Consider the following 7,199-nt stretch of genomic DNA (forward strand, 5'->3'; position numbering starts at 1 on the left):
CTTAAAGCCTTGGGGCTTGAGTCTATGCCAACTCATCATGTTGCTTTGACCTTTACATTTCTTTTGTTGAGTTTAATGTTACCTTGTTAAGTTAATTCAACATGTTAGTAAAGTCATAATATTTAGAAGGTTAAGATAAAAACTGATATCACAAAGGAATATGAGCTAAAACCCCAGAGGTAGAATTATCATGTAACATTGGAAATGAGGTACACCACAAGAATTAGAAATTACACGAAATGATTTAAATTTAGTTAACCATAGAGATATATAATTAGCTAATTAGGCTCTTAAAGGAACCTGAGAACAATACTAAATATAAGAAGTTTTATATCTATGTTGGGTCACTATTGACGTGATGCGGTCGTATAGCTTGAGGTATGAAATCTGTTGGTTGAAATTTGACTATAATCCTGCTTCCATTTTTTGTTTGTTACGATTTCATGCACAGTACCCAAAACCACTTCCGTTTACACTTGTTAGCAACGATTTACTTTGCTTGTATTGTTTAAGAAAAAAAATAGTTGCATCCATCTTTTGGGATGTGATACTTGGAATACTTTCAAGTCTATTACTTGTTAACATTGTATGTTTTCATTAAACCAATCTTATTTATATTTTTACCATACATGCACATTTGGTCGATCATCACATCAACCATATATATTATGGCTAAAAGTCGATTCATTTTTGTCATTTTTAGAAAACCAAGAACCAAACCATTTGTTTTTTTTAAAAAAAAAAAAAAAAGAAAGTATCCAAAACCGATGTCCAACAAAGAATTAAACCAATAGATTGGATTTTATTTGGTTCAATTTATTGTTGGTATGATAATAAATCGAACATCTTATCTCGAAATTAAACATCCTAACTCTAATTTGATAACAAAATTTTAGGTCATATGAGTTATTCTCATGTTCATCGTGAATAATATTATTGTTAACAATTTTTTTTTTGTCTTAGAAATGACATTTAGATCAAATAAGCATAATTTAGTCATAACTAACATGTATTATATCTCATCAGGTCGAGGTTTGAATTTATCATACTTGATTGATGACCTCTAAACAGTCATTTATTTGGTAGCAATCCAAGATTCTCATGGAATGTGCATCTAGATTGTAGTGTTTATTTTGCGAAGATGTTTGAGCATATAGAGATGCAAGAATTTAGGATGTCATCATGAAACATGGATTTTTTTAGATTATCGTGTCATGGTCATCTTCTTTTTACCTTTATACCCTTCATATTTTCTTATATAACTCTTATTCACGTGAATTTTATAATTAAAATAAATATCGTCTATAATAGGGGTGAAAGCTGACCAGCTTTTTAGCCACCTAATCAACCAAACATGTATATGTGATGAAAATATAGATGAGAATGGTCTTAGTGTAAGCATACATTGTTGATAAGTAATTAACGTGAGAGTATTCCAAGTATCACATCTCAAAAGACTATTTATACAATTCATTTTTTTTTCTTTAAAAAAAAGGTTTTCGATATAAACCAAGTGGGAACCAATAAAATGAGTGAGCTCGAGCAATATGCATATTATTAAAATAAATAGAAGATGAAGGCATAGATTTATAATCAAGTTTCAACCAAGAGGTGCCTTGAACTATGTGACCGCATCATACCTAGACAATGACCTAATATGGACAAAAAACTCCTTCCATTAGATCATGTGTCTAAGTTCCTTTAGAAGTTTTAAGTAGCTAATGTCTACATTTCTACCGTTAGCTAGATCTTATATTAATTTCATACAATTTCTTCATCCTATGGTATCCTTTATTTCTAAGGCTACACGCCAGTTTTATCTATAGGCTCTTAGTCTCATATTCTTTGTGAAATAAGTTTATATCTTAACCTTTTTAGCATCAAGACTCAATTAGCATATTAAATTATATGAGCAGTTTAATGTACAAGTATTGGGAATGTCCTGAAATTTGCAGTTCATAATATATGAAACATATTCTATTTTTTCAATAAAGTATTATTGGAATTGCATTCTATTATAAAATCCAATAAACGAACACATGGCTATAGTATGAATACTTTAACTTTATGTAGAGAGAAACGAGTTATAATGTATAGCCTAAAAGGTCTATAAGTATATCGATGAGATTGGATACTTTATCCTGGGATACTCTAGATGCGGCCCATTTTGTATACTGATACGAACGATGTGATCCGGAGATAGTTCATTTGGAGACATGCGAGTGGAGGCATCATATGCAAAAGATTGGACCATGAAATAGTCACTTTTATTTATAACGTTTATGGTTAAAACTGACTATTTCAATTCGATAACCTAGGGTAATTCGATCTTAATCCTGAGCTAATTATGAACTCCTATTTATTGAGGATTATTCTTTGATCTGCATAGCCTCCCATTTTGGGGATAAAATTGGATAGGTAGCTAGGGACATAGTTATGCATAATAAAATTCACTCCTACCCAATTTAGGGTTAACATATAGGTTGTTCTCTCAAGTATTGATTATTGGTCTTGAACAAAGAGTTTATGCCCTCTCATAATAGAGAGGGACATGGTTTATTAGTTGGACTATAAACCAATTATTTGATAAAGGATCAGTGGTGACTTAAGGAGCAAGATGTGTTTACAGGGGTAAAATAGTAATTTTAATCTAGCTGTAAATATGAACGACCTGTGAAGGATCAACTTACTAATAATGGTTAAATCAAGTGGACAGAAATACATGTGAGGAGAGTGCAACTATTGAACTATATTGGTATATCTCGGTAGCTTACGAATATTGATTAATTCGGATTAAAGATTTTAACCGATTAATCTCAAATTGAAGCTCATGATCCGTAGGTCCATAAGGTCCCTCTAACTCGTAAAAGATTAAACCTTGGATTAAAATATTGAGTGGATTTGAAATGTTCAAATTCATTTTTAGAGTTTGAATAATTATATTCGATATGATTAATGTTTAAATTTATTAAAATTAAACGTATTTTGAGAGTTTAATATATTTAAATGGTGGTTTAAATATTGATTACATGAATAGGATTCATATTTGAATTAAGTTTTCTAATAATTTAATATTTGATATTAAATTATTTAAAATTAAATAAATTTCAATTTTAAAATTCAATTTCAGAAATTGGATTTATGTTTTATTTAATGTAATCAAATTTTTGTTAAAAAAATTAAATGAAATAAAATTTAAATTGAAAATTGGTTTGAAGGTAGGTTTATCCTAAAATCACTCTTCATAGTGTATTTTTCCACAAAATAACACTTAGTCCACTTCAATAATATTATTTGAAGTGTCATTGAACTGATTATTGAAGTGCTTGCATGTTAAATTTGATTAAAAGGTTGAAGTTCAATGAGATTGATGGCATGCAATCAGATTTTTGAGAAAATTCTGCAGATAGTTATTTTTCTCTCAAACCTTCTCTAATTTTCCTTCCAATTCAAAGTTCCACCACTCAAATCCAAGGCTAAGAATAGTAGAGAAGATTCTTCTGGTAGTCTACTGAAGATTTGAATATCAAATTTGTGGAGATTAGCAAGGAAATGAAAGAATTCTATAAAGGTTATAAATTCTGAAAACCTCTTTGTATATTCTTGTGTGTTAGCATGCTTATGACTCAAATTAAGTGTAATTAGAGTGTTTAATAATTCGATTAGCTTCCATTTTATGCATGTTTGCTCTATTAACAAGATAACAATAAACTCAATAAATAAAATGCAAAGGTCATGACTGGTGGAGTTAGCATGCAATTAGCGGAAGCAAACAGAATCATTAAGCACTCTAATTCATCAATTTTAGCAACTAAGAAAGCATGTTCATAACAGAAAATAGGGTTTTGAGAAGTTACCTTTGAAGACTTTCTTCAATTCATGAAATTCAGCTCCAATCTCCTCAGTAACAAGGTATGGACCACCAATTGATCTTCCATCTATTATCTTGGACCTTAGATTGAAATGTGGGATTTAAAATGAGTAGGAATTTAAGGAATTTTGGAGAGAGAAAGAATGCATTTTCTAGGTTTGTTGAAGAACTTCTTCAAACCAGCCAGCATTCAGAAATACAAGAGCCCCATGTGAGCTCAATCTTGTTCAGTTTTGTGCAAGTTATTCATCAACTCGTCTGCATAGAAAAATGACAGCACCTATTTGCAAGATTAAGTGGATTTTGAGTGTTCAAGTTTGAAAAAACCCACTATTGGATTTTTCTAATTAAAAAGGAATTTCAATTGAAATTTCAAACTTTCTTTTCATTTTGAAAACTAATTTTCAAAATTAATTTCAATATTAATTCTATAATTAATACGAAAATTTATTAATTTTATACAAAATTAATTTTTAATATTAATGAAACAATTTAATTAATTACATTAATTTAATATCAAATATTAAATTAATTAAACATTAATTCCTCAATCATGAATCTCTATTTATGTAATATTTAAATCAAATTTAAATATTATCCTATTATCCAATTCTCCAATCTCGTTTAATTCGATAATTAAACGTTTAATTATATCATATATAATTAACGATTTTCTCAATTCGAATCTGAATGTTTCAAATTCTCTCATCACGCTATCTTAAGGTTTAATCTATTTGTGAGCTAGTAGGGGATCTAAATGGACCTACAAATCATGGGCTTCAACGATCCGAGATTAACCGGTTAAACTCTTTAACCCAAATTAACTAATATTCGTTAACTACCGAGTCACTCCACTAAAGCTCGATAGATGCACTCTCCTTACTGTAGATATATTTGTGTGTTGGGTTTTATGTCATAAAACTCACAGTTTGTAAAAGTTAAACATTCTATAGTCAATAAACTTATTATTCTATAAATTGCATACGTAAAAGTCTAAATCCAATAAACTAAGATCCATGACTATTAGATGAATACTTGAACTTTATGTAGAGACATAGAGATGGATCAAGTTCGAGTAAATAACCAAAACGGTCTATAGTACATGATTAAGGTTGGGTACCTTATTCTGGTAACACTATTGGATGCGACATACTCTATAGTTGTTACAAGCTGTTGTAAAGATACTACAAATGAAGTGATCCAGATTCATTCATGTACCGACATAAGGAGTTGAGGTGTCCTATGTAATGAGTTTGCATAACATCAGACCAAGGAATAGGTCACTCTTACTTTATAAACGTTGTTTACTATTTAAGACTGACTATTTCGCTTAGATGACCTGGGTAGCTCGATCTTAATCCTGAGCTAATTATGAACTTCTATTTATACAGGATTATCCTTAGATTTGCATATGTGAAGGTTGACTCAACAGTGATGGCTTAATAAGCTTCTTATTTCAGGGGTAAGACTGGGTAGATAGCTGGGAACGTAGGGTGTAAGACGGAACTCACGCCTACCCAATTTAGGGATAGGAGAAAGGTTGTTCTCTTAAGTACTGAATTAAGGTCTTGAATAAGGGGCCTCACCCTCTTACTAGCTCGAGAGGGATCTGGTTTAGTGATTGGATCATAAACCAATTGTTCATTAGAGGATCGGTTGGAACTTAAGGAACAAGACATAATATCGAGGGTAAAACAACACATTGACCCAATCGGTATTACGAACAACCTGTGAAGGGTCGACTAACTAGTTATGGTTAAATCATGTGGACACAAATATATCTATAGTGAGAAGAGTGCGACTATCAACCTATGGTGGTGTGACTTGATAGTTAATGAATACTGATTAATTTGATGTAAAAAGTTTTAGCCAATTAATCTTAATCGTTGGAGCTCGTGATCTGTAGGTTCATAAGGTTCCTCTACTAACTCATAAAACATGAACACCTTGAATTATTAAATTGAGTGAATTTGGAACGATATCAATTTGAAATGTTCAAATAGAATTTCAAATTGAAATTAAGGTTTGAATTTGGATAAGTTCAAATTCAAATTAGGATTTGTATAATTATATTTCATATAATTATTTAACATTTAATTTTTGAAATTAAACGAAATTGGAGAGTTTATAATATTTAAATATTGATTTCATGAATAAGATTCACGTTTAACATTGGATGTGTGATTAATTTAATATTTGTTATTAAATTAAATATATTTAATTAATTAAAAATAAATTAAATTCCAATTTTTAAATTCAATTTAAAGAAATTGGATTTTGATATTTTGGATTTGATTAATTGTGAATTAATTAAATCATTTTTGATTAATTTTTTGAATTAATTGAATTATGAAATCAAGAATTGAAATTGGAAGATGAACTAAGTGAGTTTTTCCCACTTTCTTCCAAGTAAGAGGTGTTCTTCGTACAAACACACACAAATCGCACAATGTTATGGGAGTAGCTGCTGACTATGAAATGCTTGCATGCTACAAAAGAATAAAAGCTCTCTGAATTGAAGAGACGTGATGGAATTTGGCTGAAGAAAATGGTTTTATGAAGTTCATCTTCATCTCACTCTCAAACCCAAATTTTTCCTTCACAAACTCACTCAAATTCGAGTTCCGCCACTCAAATTCAAGGCTGAGAATAGTAGAGAAGATCTCTTGGTGGTTCACTATCAATTTGGAGTTGAAAACACGTGAATAGCAGCTTGGATTTGGGAGAAATCATCAAAGGTATTTTCTTCTAAAAACCCTCTTTTGAATTTATGAAATAACATGCTTAGAATTCAAATTAAATGTAATTAGAGTGCTTATTGATTCTATTTGCTTCAGTTGCATGCTTGTTTATTCAATCATTGTGTCCACTCGATATAACCATAATCAGCAAGTCAACCCTTCATAGGTTGTTTGTAATAACGATTGAGTCAAAAGTTGTTTTATCCCCAATATTACATCTTGTTTCTTAAGTCCCACTGATTCTCTAATGAACAATTGGGTTGTGATCCAATCACTAAACCAAGTCATTCTTGGGTCAATGAGAGAGTGGAGCCCCTTGTTTAAGACTTGGAGTTAGCACTTAAGGGAACAACCTCTCTATTATCCTTAAAAGCGGATAGGAGTGAATTCCATCTTGCACCCTATGTCCCCAGCTATCTACCCGATCTTACTCCTGAAATAGAAGGCTTATTGAGCCGACATTGTTATGTTAATCCTCACCTATGCAAATATAAGGATAATCTCAAATAAACGGGAGTTTATAGTTAGCTCAGGATTAAGGTCAAGTTACCTAGGTCATTACTTTTAAATAATCAATCTTAAACAAT

The sequence above is a fragment of the Benincasa hispida genome, chromosome 9, assembly GCF_009727055.1.
Source record: "Benincasa hispida cultivar B227 chromosome 9, ASM972705v1, whole genome shotgun sequence".
In the NCBI taxonomy this organism is placed as follows: Eukaryota; Viridiplantae; Streptophyta; class Magnoliopsida; order Cucurbitales; family Cucurbitaceae; genus Benincasa; species Benincasa hispida.